Here is a 17,105-nt window from a genome sequence, read left to right as displayed (position 1 = left end):
GCCACCTTGGAAGTGTGTGGAAGTGTGTGATGTGGGAATAGTGTCCCAGCCACGTTTTCTCTGAAATTCTTCCTCAGTTGACTGATTTCTCTCAGCTTCATGGCCATCTCCTGAGGGGAAGCATGCTGTCAACGCTCTTCCCAGGAGCCTGGTCCTCCTAAATTATCAGATGTGTAGTCTCTGACAGAGCATTTGTGTGAAACAGCACTGCAATAGGCTGGATGCAAGTTACATGCTTCACTGTGGGTTGACCTTTGAGGCTCTGCAGCATGTCCCTTTCAGAGCTGGGAGTAGGATGGAGCTGGTGGTGAAAAGCTGGAGTGATGGACTGGGATCCTCAGTCCGCAAGGGTGATGCCAAGGTATCCTTCACCTTGTTGCTTTATAGTGTCTTTTTTTTTGTAGCAAGGATTTTCCATAATACTTTGGATGACGGTATGGTCTGTGCATTCCTCACTGGATGAAGATGAATGAATACGTGTCACAGTATTTAAGTTACTGTAGGATGGGTTCTTCTCTAGGTTAATTACATAATCGCTGATCTGCTGACTGTTCTGACTGAGAACCACTCCTGCAAACCCTAGTTGTAACACTTGAGTTTGATCTTGTTTCCCCTATACAGGAAGAAATTCTAGGGTGAGATCTAGAAGGCTTTCTTAGATACCTTGGACTAAAACTCTGCAAAAGTAGTATTTTTTGGTAGGATGATGACCCTGAGCCACCAAAAGCATATTCCTTGCCTGTGTCTTCCAGTGTTTATGAACTGGGCCCCTTACAAAATAAATGTTATGAGAACAGGAACAATGGCTGTATCCCACGTATAAAAGATGACCTATACAATTAATACAATAAATATTGGAACAGAGTGAGAACAACATAGTGATTAAAAGCAACACACAGCATATTACTTTATATTAAAATATATATTGTATATGCCTTTGAGCCAAGTAATTGTGGCAGCTCAAAGGCACAGAAAAAATCTTTCAGTTAATGTTAAAGAGGCAGATGTTTCTTGTGTGAATTATGGAGCTATTTTATTTGTGCCTCATATCAATGAGGTGTAACCAATTCTTCTGCTAGGAGATGCTCTGAAAGGAGAGGTGGGCAGTATGCCTATATTCCTTAAGACTAGCATGAGGATCAATAGTATCATAATATCGTCTAGGTCAGAAAAGACTTTCAAGTTCATCAAACCCAACCATCCACCTGGCCTACCATGTCCCATCACTCAGCCACGTACCATAGTGCCATGTCCACATGTCACTTAAATACCTCCAGGGATGAGGACTCCTCCACTTCCCTGGGCAGGCTTTTCCAATGCTTGACCATGAAGAAATTCTTACTAATGTCCAACCTAAACCACCACTGGCACAACCTGAGACCCTTTCCTCATGTCCTGTCACTTGTCACCTCAGAAAAGAGACCAACAGTACTTCACCAGCACCCCTCAGCCTCCTTTGAGAAATAACTTTTTTGCTTCTAGGAGAAAGGTAATGACAGTGTCATTGTACTTCAGGACTACTAAAAAATATTCTTGTATGAATATTCTTGTACAAAGAAGTTTAATGATGTTGTATATGATTAATTCCATATTTCCACAGCATGTTGGAAATTATACAAATGTTTAATCTCTCATGTAGGAATCTCCCTGAAGTGAAGGTACTTGGTACTACATAAGAAGAAGCTCAAGCAGCCAAATTATTCCTTCCTTTCATATCCTAGAATCCTACTGAAAGCAGATATATATATATATACATATATATATATATATAAATTTATCATTTTCATTATTATTAGGAGTAGTATTTTGCATGAAATCCATTTTTCTTTTCTTTCTCATTGTGGGCTCAGTTGTGTTCCTCTTGTGGTCACTGGGAGTTGACCATTCTCTTCCCAGGGGGCAGCATTAAACCCTACACCGGGTGGTTCTGGACAGAAACCCAAGAACTGACTCTGAAACCTTTCCTCTGGTTGGCAGAACCACTGAAATGAGTGGATAAAACTGGATGAATCAACTTCATATTTCCGTGCCATCAAAATACACTTGGTACAGTATAAGAAATATCTCAGATTAATATAATAACAAGATTAGGGGATCCAGCCTCTTTGTTTTGAGATGTGAGGAAAGCAGAACCCTTGGAATTGAAGGCTGGCTGTCCATATTGAGCCTTGTCTGAAAAATTCAGAAATGTATTTCATAATATCACATCAGGATTAATACAGTTAGGTATATAGCAGGTATCTCACTTGTCAAAAATAAACAGGTACTTCTAATTGTTACCTACCACTAGTGTGTTTGCTTAGCCTGTTACCAACAGAAAACATGAATTCATTATTAAAGCAAAAGATTTTAGAGTGCAGTTCAGACACTGTCTTCATTTTCTGAAATAACTGTAAATCTGTTATTATTTTATAAGCAAGAACACACATCTGATTTAAGGCTGAATAACATTGATAAATGAAACGCTCATATCAGAAGGGTGGAACAATTTTAAAAAAAGAGAAAAGAATGGCCCCTGTATATGGGTTTTGCTTTGTCACTGTGCTCTACCTCTATATCAGAAGAACAAAGGCTATATGCATAATGAGGTCATGCAAATGAAGTAAAATCAGCAGAAGTATAATGGGGGAGGGGAAGATGTAAAATATGGCCATCAGTATAATGACCAAGGAGTTGAAAATGTAAATGTTTAATGCTTGCACATTCAAGTTCATTTTTCTGTCGTCTTTTTGAATTTGTAGACTGAAGCTCTTGAAAGACCAGGATGAAAAGATCTTTGTTTTGGACTAAAAGGATTAATAATGTTATCTAGCAGACTGCCCAGATATACTTTCCCAGCCTACAGCTATTTACCTTTATTTTTTAAATAGAAGCATGGTAATAATTAGCGGGAATAATGGGGGAGAGGGAGAAGCCTTGCTATTTGTGTTTGCAGTGAGGGTTTTTTTCTTGCCCTGCTGCACTGTCTGGATGCCAGCTCCCCATCTCAGCCATGATGGGAGCTCAGAGTACAATAGAAGCACAGCAACAATATGAATTACAAATACATGTATATCCTACTGCACGGCTGTTCCCTCCCCCCGCCCCTAAATGAATGTAGTCTAAAAATATCTTACACTCTAAATTGCTTTACTACTGAGGCAATGTCTTGCAAAAACACTATGCTTACTTACAGAAGAAAACAAAACCTCAGACCCCAGACAGAATGTTAATGTGGATTGTCTTTCTTCTGACTGTAAATTTACCGTATTTTTGAAAGATGTTATTCTCATTTAATCTTGTAGAGTGCATGCTTGTGTTAAGAGCAATAGTATTTTACTTCTGGTGAAATTATCAAGAAAATCTTACTTCAAATGAATAAAAGGGGGGAAATGTAGATACTACATGACAAGTACATGCTGAGCTATTTATTTTTGCTGTAGATTGGCAAATTAATACCAACTTCTGGAAAACAATTGTCAATTATTTGCTCACAAGGGTATCTCCTGATTAAAACAAACAAAATAACAAACAAACAAACAAAAAGGAAAGATACGCCAAAATAGAAAATGAAATGCATATTAAAGTTATTTTTTATTTTTAGAGCCTGATTCACCAAATTCACTTATAAAAAACTGCCCATATGAGTAATCCATTGATATTAAGACGTTTACTCGGGTAAGTGTAGTTACTTGCGTGCAAAAACTTGCAGGATCAAGCTCGTGACTGTAAATATTTAGAAAATAAATCATTGATGAAATACACTATTTCCTTCTGTCTACAAGATGAAAATGTTCATTTGGCAATAGTAAAATGTGCTAATGAAAGGCTGTCTTAAAGAAGTGAAGATCTGCTAAGTATGAATGACTTCCTTTGAACCAGTTAAATCCTTTCTTTAGTTGCCACCAAAATAAAAACTAAAATGAATTGCTTTTTTCTTTATCAATTTAACTCTTCTGTGAAGAAACTTAGCACTGCCAATGACAGAGTATGGGGCTTAATCAGCACAATTGACAAGGATCTGCAAACTTTTTTGTTCCCAATGCATTTACGAATACACAAGCATATATGTGTACATAAATTCATTTTATTACGAGCATTTTACACAAACAGAACCTTAAGTAGTTGAAGTACTAAAAAAGCCAATCAAAATGGTCTTCAAATATCCCCAAGTCCATAAACCTCTTAAAATTGTCCCTCTAAGAACAACAACAACAAACACACACACACACAAAACCTCCCCCATAGCTAAATTATGGAAATGCAGGCTGCATTACAGAATATTTCCCAGTTATGCCTTGTTTCTGATTCAAAATTCCCACAAGAATATGGACGGGCCAGAAACACAAGCCACAGAACACAGGGGCTTGTAAATACATCCATGAATATATCAAGAATCAGGGATGGTAAGGTTATGTGCTTTAACAGTACACGTTGCTGGTAAGCTCTAAGGCCAGGTATTTGTGAGATGCAGTATTGCCCGTGCTGCAGAGAGGGGGAGGGTGTGTGCGTGTGCATGTGTATGGATGTATGTATGTGTGTCTGCACATATGTGTGTGTGTAAGACAGAACAGGGAGGGAGGAGGAAGGGAGAAGTGGGGGAGAGGAAGGGAGATGGGCACAAGCAGACACAATAAAGCATAATAACATTCCTGCATGTCTAATAGCTTAAATATACTGCGTCTCTCTGTACCATATTGCTACCTCTCTTGCGAGCAGAGTCAGATATTCAGTTATCATCAATACTTCATCCTTGGTTCAAGTACTTTTTAACAAAAAAAAAAAAAAAAAGGAAAAAAAATCTATTTTCAAGTACAGGGAAAATGAAATATTTAACAATATTTTCTAGATATAACAGTGCTTGCATATCTCACATACTTAACTTGGTACACGTCAATCACAAAATACTTACACTAAGTTATTTATAATTTAGCTATGTAGTGCACTTTATTATCCATCAATTAATATTAATAGTTCCAATTTATCTATTAATAACAACGCATCTTTAAAACCTGCAGTTTCAAGATGTACAGTGAAGCCAAGCCCATTGATGGCAGCGCACCATCTCAATAGCTTTTGGCTTCATGTCCACTGTTTTGCAGAAACACGGGGCATTTTTATGTTTATTTGATGGACACTGTGGCTTCCACGGAGAATGACCGGATGGTCTTAACAAAGAAGGGCAAGGCAGCACTGCAACAACTACCTTGCAGACCCCAAACCCAAGCTGTACATCGTGTGGGGCTGGAGTGGCTTTTGTTTTCCATGCTTTTTGTAGGCTTTTAGGTTTTCCCACCCCCACCCCCCCTCCGCATCAAACGTCAAGTTAATTTACAGGGCGCTGTTACTGGTACACTCCCCTGCTCTGCATCTGTCTGGGAGTGGCAGCTGGGACCTCATCCAGGGTGGTGGCAGCAGGACAGGGAAGACCCCGGTCATCATCTGGGTGCTGGGGAGCACCCAGCATGGAGGTGGGAGGCTCTGGGCACGGGGTTGAGCCCCAGAGGTTGTTTTTAGGTTCAGAGACCACTGGAAGGAAAGTTTGCTTTCCAGCCATACAAGAAAGATATCCGAAGATGAATGGAGGCTGGCTGAGCAGCAACTGTAAATAAATATCCTTCCTGCATTCCTTATGAATTTATCCTATGCACTTACCAGGCAGATGTCTGCCCCTAAATTATTGCAATTTGAAGGGAAATACCTATTGCGCCCACCGTGTATTTATAAAGGGTGTCCCTTTAATTCCAAAAGTTTACTTTCCACAAATAACATTATAGATCATGGTATTTAAAGCAAATTATAATGATATTTGAAAAGCTATATAAAAACATGCAAGAGTGATTTTACACCCTTCTATCTTTATGTAGGGAGATGCCTCAATTAATATTTCCCAAGCAGCACAAAAAATGCAGGCAGTTGTTACGTGTGAACATGCACGCAGTGAATTTGTATGATCTCACTTCCATCACCTAATAGCTTCATAAAATATGCTGGTGATGCCTAGCATTCCAGTCCTAACAGCTGGGAGAGATAAAAACTCAGAACCCAGTATTTTAATGAAATTGTGAATAAACCAAGTGCTCACTCTGAATGAGAGCTGGCACAGTGCTTTGACGCATCACTGATTTTAAGGAACACGTTTTCTCAAGGTGGTGTTCTCCAGATATCCCTGGTAACTTTGACACAGGCTGTCGGTGCCTCCTGTGAGCTGCCTGGTGGCTTGCTGGATTAGGCCTTCAGCAGGCATATCCCCTTAAACATGACTCCTAAATCTCTCATCTGGGCAAAACAGCTTTTAAACATAGCTTGGTCTGAACATCAGAGACACATACAGCTGAAAGCCTATCCCTACAAGATCAGAATACTCTATCATTTAAAAATGCATATAGGAACAAAGCCCTTGCTGATTTCACTTTTCCTACTGTATTTTATTTAGATGAGCTTGTGTTGATCTGTATTAGCCTCATGTTTGTTTTGGCCCGTGCCTGCAAGTCACTGAGCACCTTTGGGGTCTTCAGGCTTGCACCCTTCCCGAGGACAAGGCATTCCTTGGTGGCTGCCAAAACAAAGCACACACTCAAAACAAACAGGGAGAATTCCAACTCTGTTTCCTGAAAACAGCATGCTAAGACAATCCTTTGATCTTCAGAGTGCTCAGATAGATTATAAATCTTACCATTAAAAACGTATCTCACGGGGGGGCCATACCATTTTGTGCAGATGTGATGCACATGCATCCACGCATGCGTCCATACACATGCTCTTGTGTCTGTGGGAAAAGCATTTTTCACTCTCTTCATGTGCAATAAGACAGTTGTAAGTTTTTTTTTTTTTTTTTTTTTTTTTTTTTTTTTTCCTGCAGTGTGCCACAACCAAGTTTGTACTCTGTATAAATATAGATAAATATAGTCACTTGAAACCATTACATGTAAAATACTAGGTTTAACACCCCTGTGTTATATAATGTGAAGACTTACCACTTTTTCCATTGTTTAGCTACCTTCTTGCTAATTTCCACAATTAAATTTGAGATCTTTTGCAATAATGACAGACAAGACGTTCAGTAAGTTCCTCTTCCACTTCATTGTCATACATGAAGGGCAGGATTGAGTTTAGGTCCATTAAAAATTCTGTAGGAAATATCTTAAAAAATTGATAAATAAGACAAAAAGAATGTATTTTTCCCTAAGTGAAAATGCATTGGTGCATTTATGTACTTAAAACACTATGATCTGTACTCTTAAAGTTTATGAACAGCTGATAAGTTCTAATAAGAACACATACAATTTAAATCAGTGCTGTGTTTCCTCTTTAATTTAGCCTGCAACATTATTATTATTATTATTATTTGGTTTAGGCATATAGCAGCAGAATAACTTCTATTAAGACTGAAGGAGTCCTATTATACTATACCTATATTTTTTACTATACCTATATTTTTATATTTATATCCTACTATACCTATAGTTTTGTTCCGTAAATATTTTGAGGCATGTGGCAGCATAAATAACTTTATTTTTCATATTAATTAACTTTACACTAATATGCAGTAATACTCTATTTGCAATATAATAGGCAATTTTACTAAGATTTTTTGTTTTGTTTTGTAAAAAGCTAGACTTTTCAATCTTACCATTGCATACTGATATGTGGTGAATAGCCACCGATAGTTGGAGGCCTCACAATGCATTACAACTTCATCTGCAAGTAACTTTACTGATTTCATATGAAATCACGTAATGAATTTGAAGGTCTAGATGATGTGCTAGCTACATAAAATATGAAGAGCAAAAATCATCGTAGGTAGTAATAATTGCAAACAGGAATTCTTAGGTTTGGTCCCAATTAATTTTTTTTTAATAAAGATCATTTCCAAGTCTCAGGGATGTGCAACAGATCTGGAATGTAATTTCAGTATGTCATGGTTAACCACACATCGTTTGATCTCATTCATTGTCTCAAAAATCTGTGCTCAAAATAAAAATGAGAAAAGAAGCTTGCGAAATCATTCTATCAGGTGGGAATCAGATTACTAGAGTAATTAGGCAGGTCAAATTCATTTTCAGAAACCAGTCCAGTAGAAGAAGCATTTTGCTCTCCATAATTTTCTGTAGGTAACATAACAATATGTAAAGAATGTATAGAAAGACTTTTAGTAATTTCATGTAAATAACCGGTATGAAAGTAAGACAGGCTTGGATACATGCACACATTCCAGACATGCATCAAAAACCTGAATGAGAAGCATGCTGATAAATTATTTGATTTTGAAAATATTTTGTTCAAATTCCTACCAGTTCATACTGCCCCCAAGAGAGACCAAAGAAATATTAAAAATACTATGGAAATAAAAAAGATATTTGTCACTCACGTTTAAATTGATGTATGCTGCTGTCCTATAAATGTCACATCAGATAACCCTGAAAAATTACCATGAATCTCCATAATTATGCATATTCATGAAGGTGTTTTGCATAGCACTAGCAGCATGGGGAGACTGCGAGAGGAGCAGGGTGAGGATGGACCGAGTGATCCAACAGGCTAAGATTATTGCAACAGACTCAACAACAATTCTGTTTCACGGGTTTTACCAAACCAAACCAAATTCCTGTCACTGCTCCTGTGGCACTTCTCCCTTGAGTGCATTTCAGCATGTAGTGGCCTTGGAATGTGGTGGCTATCACAAATTCCTCTTACTGCTGCTCTGCCAGTGACAACACTCAGAGCCCCACAATCTTTGGAAACGTTGGTATTGATAATCTTGAGCCTCTCCCATCCAAATTGCATGCCCCTGGGTGAATGACCATGTAGGCCGATATCACTGAGGCGTTCTTCAGGGCCAAGGCTGGCTCTTGAAGGTCCCAAATTGCTGTGGGCTTGACCCCCAGTGATGTTCCCTGTCACCAGTAGCTCCACTGGTCTTGGTGACACTTCTTGTGGGGCTGACGAACTGCTCCCCAGTTCTACCTTACCTCTGCCTCAAGTGAGATGCCCTTAGCCAGGGCCCAACCCAAAGACCTTTTGCTATCAGATTCCTGTCAAAGCCAAAGGAAATGCTGTGACTGAAGGGCTTGGATTAAGCCCATATACTGCACTGTCTGCAAGGGAAGGTAAACCCAAATGGGGGCATCCAGCGGGGAAAATCTGTATAAATAAACCTGTAAAACCATGTTCTCACTAGGATGTGGCCCTGAGTTGGGCCTGCTTTCATGTAAACGCATGCTGAGAGCTGTGTGAGCATGTGTGCTTGAATCTGTGCCACCAAAACGGTGACTATGGAAAAATGCATACAAAACCTTTTGCTAATTTTATATTGATACTTAATTTGGAGGCTGGAGATTATTTAGATGTTTGCATTCATAGGCCTATGCATACCCATGTGTAGACCTATGTAGATATATATGTCCATAGAAGTATTTCTGTTTAAAAGTCAGTTAATTTATGTTTTCATACATGAGTATACTTGAAAAGAAGTCAAGCACAGGAAGCAGTTCTCATTTGCCTCTTGCACAGACACATGTATGTATTTGCCAGAAAGTGGCTGGCAAGTTTGACAGGCATGGGGCTGCAGTAATTTTCATTGTTCTAATGTCATGACTCATCTGCAGAGGGTGTGCTGTTCACAGACCCAATATGAAGCTTTGTTTGTGCTACGTTTAACTATCGATCAGGCACAGGTCGCATATATTTTGAATATTAATACTCTAAAGAAAACAAGAAAACCCTAATTGGATTATGTTTGCCATGCTGCACGATGTTTATAGAATCTGTACAAGAAAAATCCATGATAAATCTCTATCTTTGAATCTGTAGATGTATATTTCATGTAGTTAACCTACAGCCAGAACAGTGACGCAGAGGAATGTACACAGTATTTTGTACTGAGAAAGTATCTGAATTTTAAACAGGAACATTACAAACATTTTTATATTTGCTGCTTTGGACTGACAAATTTTGTGCAAGGATGACTTGAGAATTGCTTGAAATGTTCAACATCCATCCAAGTATTCTCTCCCGTAGAAACAAAACACACAAACATTTGCAGTATATAATAACCCATAGTTGTATGAATGCTGGAACATAAAAACCACCAAATCCCTAACAGGCTAAAATAATTCCTTCTTTATATTTACCAAAACTTGGTTTTCAGTACATTTATTTCCATGTACTGATTTACTCCTGCCTAAGTGCCAAGCAGAGTAAAAAGTATTTATGATGCATCTGAATTGCAAAAAAATAAGGCCTTTTTCACAAAGACTCCACCCCCTGGGATTTCAGTGAATATATGCTTGCTTTCATTTTTTTAGTGTTTAGGAGAATAATCACAATTCATTACTTTTTATTTCACAAAAATTAAAAGCACATTTTTATTACAAGTATTAATGTTACCTTTTCAACACATAATGACCTAGTGTTTTGTCATATTTTTAGGATTTAAGGCCTATTTAAATGATATGTCTTTATCTATGAAATGCTTCTGCAGACCAAGGAAGATTATTGGCAAAAAAAAATTACGTCTAATAATTATCCCAATGATTTTTTTTTTTTTTGAAGCTGTTTATTTGTTACCAAAATTTATATATATATATTTTTATTATTATTATTTTTTGTTTGCTTTTTGTTATTGTTAAATTAAACAGCACCCATTTGGTAGTTTCCAAGACAGGTCATCTGAGCTAAATGATGTCTCTAAAAGCCAGTACAGCTGTACAATAACATCAATGACAATATTAGTGCAGTTTGCAACCACAATGAGATAATACTGTTATTTACACAAATAAGTAAGCTTTGTGATAACAGAATCTTGATTTGTTATAAACAGCAGAGTAGTTATATTTACTGTTATAGCCATAGCTAATGAAATAATTTATACATGAGAATTATGAAAAGTACAGCTGCATTATTTCATGTGCGATAATTCATCTATTAAAGAGTTTCTGATTATATATACAATTATGTAACAGATAAAAACAGCACCTGAAAGCACGGTTTAGCACATGCTAACTCTTCTAGATATATGTTATGTGGATATAACAAGCATTGCAATCACATAGAAATTAGATATCCTGTGTGGTACCTGTATGTAGTGCTACTATCTGTGCATTTCTTGTGTTTAGATACATAATTGTTAGTGCCAGATCTGTAGAGAAAATATAAAGATAGGGTAACCATGCTTTGAAAACTCTCTTGTTGGTCAGTCAGCAGTACTGCAGCCTTCAAATTCCAAAGAGAAATAGTCTAAATTATTGTGGATTTTATACTCTGAACAACTTTTGAGAAAAAATAGATTGAATATGCAAAGTTCTTTCAGGAAGTTATAGAAATATTTTCAAAATAAATATTGTTATAACATCTCCCTACTAGCTCTATTTCATTTGAAGGCAGAAATATCTGTCCCAAATTGTTTAGAAAATTAGAACATATATATGCATATATACATTTAATATGAAGCACATATACATTTGCACATATATATACACCTATATATATATATATATACCATTACTCTGTTATACTTCTTTATATATGTTGTCATATCTTTATGTATGTGGTATTCTCATCGATTTTCTGAGTAACATTTTATGTTTTTTTTTTTTTATGTATTACTACCCTGCTTCTATAAAAAATAAATAATATGCAAGAAAATATCAAACATAGTATGGAACCGCATACTTATTCATATAAACCTGAAGTAAAAAAATAGCCCTGCAATAATCTGTAAAGTTTGTATTTTCATTTCTCCCTTACTAGGGTAGATATTAAATAAAGCAAAATAAAAAGTCACTAAGATAAAATATTACTTTGTTGGTTACGGTGAATCATTTAATAAGATTTTGAATATGCTATTTTTTTACTTACTTCTGTAGTAGTCCCGTGAAGAGTCTGCACCAGAACTTATTTAGTCAGTGACACATAAGATGAGTGAAAATTGCAGAATTGGACTCCCAAAGGAATTTTAAAAATCCTAACAAAATCACTGGAGCAGTCCTGCAAGATATTGAGTATTTTGCAGATAATCTAATGAACCCATGAACGGGACAAACTTATAGTGTGCCCTTGAAGCTAAGGATATGCACAAGCGTAAGTACTTTCCTGAGTGGAGACAGAACTTTCTAGCCATGTGGTTTTGGTGTTTCGGAGCAATATTGTGCTGTAAGTGTTGAGAATGAGTTTCTGAAATATGCAATATTTATTGCAATAAGCCATTTTCTCCCAGCTACATATCACTTCAAGATTTCTTTTTTCCTTACAAAAGGAATAATGGAAATCATTTAACAAAGACATTGGAGTCTGGGTTTTGTTCTCAGCTCTGCCAGAGACTTCATTGTGAAGGTCTGCCTTATGAGGCCAAGTTCAGTCTGATTAATCAGATTAATGACTACTGAAATAACTATAAACAGTAGCATTTATTGCCTTGCCAGATCGCTAAGGTGTTTAATTTGCTGATGTTTGTGCATTAGTTTGGAAGTCCTCGTGAAAAGAACAGCTGTTATCACTGTCTGCTGCATCTGTGTTTTCCTCTCAGGCATCCCTTTGGAAGGCTGCAGCAGGGCTGTCCTTGGGCGCGGTGACCCAAAGGTGGCTCCAGCCCTCTCCATGGACCAGTGCAGGTGGCCCATGTGTGCATCCTGACACGATAGCCATGCACATGGGTGTCAGGTTGGCGAGCACCAGGCTGGGAGGATGCTCTGTGCAGGCTCACAGTCACACCGGTGTCACCTGCAGGAGGCCTGTTGGCCCATCCAACCTACTGCATGGAGCAGGTGGAGCCCCAAGCAGGTTTGACCTGAGTCTATCAACATCTGATGGGCTCTGCTCAGATCAATACAAGGCAGGACGAGGTGGAAAATGGTGGAAAATTCCAAAAGTGTTAGCTGTGCCTTATACAGAACAATGATTGTATTAATTAATGCCCAGAGCAGAAAGTTTTTTCTGCTCCTTGAAGAATTTCAGTGTTTCTCCCACTGGGATATATTTTGGAAATACCTGCTTTGTAGTGTATTCCTCGGGCAGAACCTATCACTCTTTAAAAACTATGAATAACAGTTAGGCCTATCAGCACTGGTTTAGAAATTCAGAGAGGGACATCATGTACAAGATCTTTACCTCCCTCTGCCCTTCACATTTGGCACTGCTATAGAAATGTGGATAGCAATGTGATCTGTCTCTAGGTCTTGTGTTTTCCAGCACTGACTTCTATTTTCTTGTTTTGTTGTTTTATGACAAACAACTTGGTGATAAATACATGGGTGTGTCTATGCTCATAGCCTTGTATGTATCACTCAGCTTCTCATCAAATTCTATTAACTTTCTATTAATTTTCATAGACTTTAATATGTTTTATGACTTTTTTCTTCTCAGTCTCCCCTGCATTTTTTTTTGCCAGTTTTGTGCACACCTTACCTTCAGAGCCATCCCCTTCATCCCCTGCCTCTCATTTTCTTCACTTTGCCCCCCCTCTTCTTTTCCTTCTGCTGTACCTTCTACTACATCCCTGCAGCCTGCTTCCATCCTTCTGTCTCTCCCACAGCCCCAGTTTTGCTTCCTTGCCCGCTGCTTCCTGCCTTACCTCTGTTCTCTCTAACACCCCCCTGCTTTTCTCCCCCTCCTGCCCACCCTGTCCTCTGCATCCCCGGTGCTTACGCATGCACTCCACCAGCTGCTGTGGGTCCCTGGGCTTTGAAGTGTAATTGGGAGCCACTTTTCTTCCCGGAGAAGTGCCCTAGATGCATGTGGCCACTCTTTTTGGTAGAAGAGGATCAAAGAAACCTCTTGTGATGAGGAGAACCGTGCTGCTGGATCACATTTGTGTCCCACATACTTGTTTTCAAAGCATAACCGAGATGTTATGGCAGAAGCACTTCTACATTACAAGCAATGCACGAAGTGCAGACAATATATTTTTTTCCTGCGACCTCACTTATTGCAATGATTACAATTGGTAAGAACACCATAGCACGGTGTATTTATAAATGACAAAAAAAGGAACCACACTTCCTTCTCAGACAGATGACACGGCCCAAACCCCACGCAGACTGCGTGCGGTTATCGCATTCAGTGAGATAACTCTTGGTGCACAGGGTGGCCACAAAATAAGCCCCTGCAGCCCACTGGTGGGCACAGTGGCCAGGATGCCCCTCAGCTGGGTGCCCTGAGCCTACAGCCACCGGCACAAACCTGCCGTACCAGTGCTTGGAGAGCACAGCTTCACTGCTTTTATGAGGGCTGGCGTCTTCTGAGACGTGACCACCTACACGTGTGTCAAATCAGACCTGCTGAGCGTGCCTGTGTGTAGGCTAACAAAAACAAATGCCCCAGCTGTAGGCGTCGCAGTGACCCATTAGCCTGAATTTTCTTCCTAAGCCTTGCTGCATTTAAAATTTAATTTAACTACCTGCGTGCTCCACCAATTGCTCCTTATTTTAACTGTTTATTTCCACAAGTATCCTCTCAGTGAAAGATTTGGGGGCACACCTTAATGAAGGCATTCATTCTTATTTTAAGTGTCTTGTGGAAGTCCTTCACGTGGAAATCATTACTTAGGAGGCTCTCCTTTGTAGGGAGAGTGCTAACACGCAAGTTTTGGTGAGGATGTGCCCTCAGGCTGCCATGAGAATGTGTACACGAGCAAAACTAGTGAGGTAGGTAATGGTTTGCAGGACTGAGCCCAGACACAGTTACTGTGGGGGCGAGATACAGACAGAAGCAGTTTGCAGATATGTCAGTTCATGATGGATGTGGGTGTATTTGGAAAAGGCACTTTGCTCTCTGACATTCATAAAACTTATACCATAACTGTACATTGTAAGTGTCAATATAAATATTAAAAAAAAATCTTCAGATAAAACGTTTCTAGAGTGAACATAATTCACGTAAACCTCAATAACTCAAAATAAAAGGAGATAGTACTGACTGCCCAGCGTTGCAAGGACCCAAGCACACGCAGCATTGCTGACTTCTGCAGGGCTCCCCATATGATGAAAGTTACCTATATTCCTAAGTGCTTCCATTATTCTGTCCCAATAAATTCATCCCTCTTCTGTAAAAGCCACCAGCACCCCTTAAAAAGAATGAGGATTCTGTGGGTGTACGAGTGCAGGCAAAGCTGCTGCAAAACTCTCTGGGCTCCTCCTGTGATGAAGGAGCACATCTGAGCACTGCTGTCAATGGAGGGCTCTGCTTTGGGGGTTTGACTGCTTGCACATCCATCCCTAAGGAGCAATAAGCTGAAAGTGGCTTTTATTCTGATTTTCTGGACTTCCTTCCATGGAACTCTTCTTCAAAGAGAGGATGCTGTGGAGGCTGGCATGGTTTCTGGGCTTTGAGCCTGATGTGCCTCCCTTTTGTAATGGCTGCTTATGTGGGTTCTTCTGGTCCTGCTTCCTACTGTCGTGCTTCTCGATGTTTAAAGGATGGAGAAAAACACTGTGCTGACTTGCTACTTTGTTCAGCCATAAAGCCAATGTTTTCTGATTTTACCATAGAATCATTAAGGTAGGAAAAGACCTCCAAGATGATCTGGTCCAACCACCCCCCTGCCACCAGTGTCACCCACTAAACCATGTCCCTAAGCACCACATGCAGCCTTCCCTTGAACACCCCCAGGGACGATGACTCCACCACCTCCCTGGGCAACCTGTCCCAGTGCCTGACCACTCTTACTGAGTTTTGGTGCAGTTTGCTTGGTCTGCAATATCTGTGAATTATTCTCCTTGGAGTACAAGCTCTGACTGATCGGTTCACAATATACTTTAAATATATATATATATATATATATATATATATCTTTCTCTTAGCAAACATACTATCATAGATAGCACTTAACAGTAAAACAGTAAGCCAGTTTGTGTTCTTTATGATCAGGGAAGATCAGAGTGTAAGGAAGGTACTTATAAATGAAATATTTCTGCCAAATCACAAATATTGCTTAGTTTATGGTAACATTCTGCTAAAACTTTTTTTTTTTTTTTTTTCAAAGACTAACAGTATTCTTAAATTAAAACTGTTCTGAAAAGCACTAATTCAGGAGTGTTACAGGGAGAATGAAGAGTAACAATGTTAACTGAGTCACTTCTTTTCATTTATACTGAAAAAAATTGTAGCCAGCAAAAGACTTCTAACATATTTTTTAAAAATTTGATTTATTTTGGCCTTGGTGCTCTATGGAGTAGGTGGTAAAATTCTGCAGGAAAATAAGAAAACTGTACAAATGCCATAAAGATCTTTTTTTCTTTTAACAAGTTTAATTTTTATTTTTTTTTTCCATGTCAGGAGATGAGAATATCCCAACCTCACTAAGCCAGAGTGCAAAGTGATTGTTTTCCCAAGCAGACCTTGCTGAAAAATGGCCATCCACCAATACCCTCTCCTGCTGCTTCTTGGCACCACCTAACACACACAGTACGTGTTTTGTCTAGGAGGGTGCTAGCTGGAAGGTTGAGGTTCCTGAAGCAAAGACATCTCACTGTAGCAGGTCTCAACAGCAGCATATTATTCACGTGTAATCTTCAAGGCCAATCTTTAGCAAAATTCTCTTTTTCATTAAGCGATGCTGCACGCCAGACACTAATTGTTCCTTCATCACGTTACTTTAAGCAATCACATGCAATTTACATCCATAAAGCATCTATGGCCTCCAAACACATTGAGAAATAACTGATTGCTTGGCAGCAGAGCAGCTTGTGCCTCCTTTGGCTGCTTACCCCAGTACAAAACATTTGATCACCGGTGACCAGGCTTTGTTTTCCCTCCATGCTTTCTGCCAGCGACAGTCTGATGAGGATGCCAAGCGTATCGTTAGCAGCACTGCTAATAAGTAATTGCTCCCTTGCGCTTATTAGCAGGGTCTGGCCAAGAGGAGGGGCTGCCAGCAAAATGCTGGAGCTGGAGAAGAGGTGGGCGATGGTGAAGACCTGGTGGTGGCACATGGTGGGACTGGTGGAGGCTCCAGCTCTCTGCTGGCATTCAGATATCAGGGCATCGCCATCCCACCAGCACTGTGCAGCAGCCACAAAGAGCAGGTCTGTGGAGTCCGACGTTTATTCATTAGTGGGGTCTTTGAAACTGCAGCTCACCCAGGTGAACTTGCTTGTTTTGTCTGAATGTTTAGTGGCATCTTTTGGACG

General features: G+C 39.1%; 1 long non-coding RNA gene across 4 annotated transcripts in view; it reads left to right on the top strand.

The window, feature by feature from the left end:
- The window catches only part of LOC118156028, a 110,866-nt gene that overhangs the window by 52,870 nt on the left and 40,891 nt on the right, over positions 1-17,105 (top strand). The window contains exon 4 of one of the 4 annotated variants that reach the window (XR_004746116.1): positions 188-206. The exons of the other annotated variants lie outside the window; for them this stretch is intronic. This is a non-coding gene — a long non-coding RNA (uncharacterized LOC118156028). Of the gene's footprint in view, positions 1-187; positions 207-17,105 lie in introns of those variants that run through there. 4 annotated transcript variants of the gene reach the window in all.

The sequence above is a fragment of the Oxyura jamaicensis genome, chromosome Z (assembly GCF_011077185.1).
Source record: "Oxyura jamaicensis isolate SHBP4307 breed ruddy duck chromosome Z, BPBGC_Ojam_1.0, whole genome shotgun sequence".
Classification (NCBI taxonomy): Eukaryota; Metazoa; Chordata; class Aves; order Anseriformes; family Anatidae; genus Oxyura; species Oxyura jamaicensis.
Note: the sequence above shows the minus strand (reverse complement) of the source record. Positions and strands in the feature narration are given on the sequence as shown.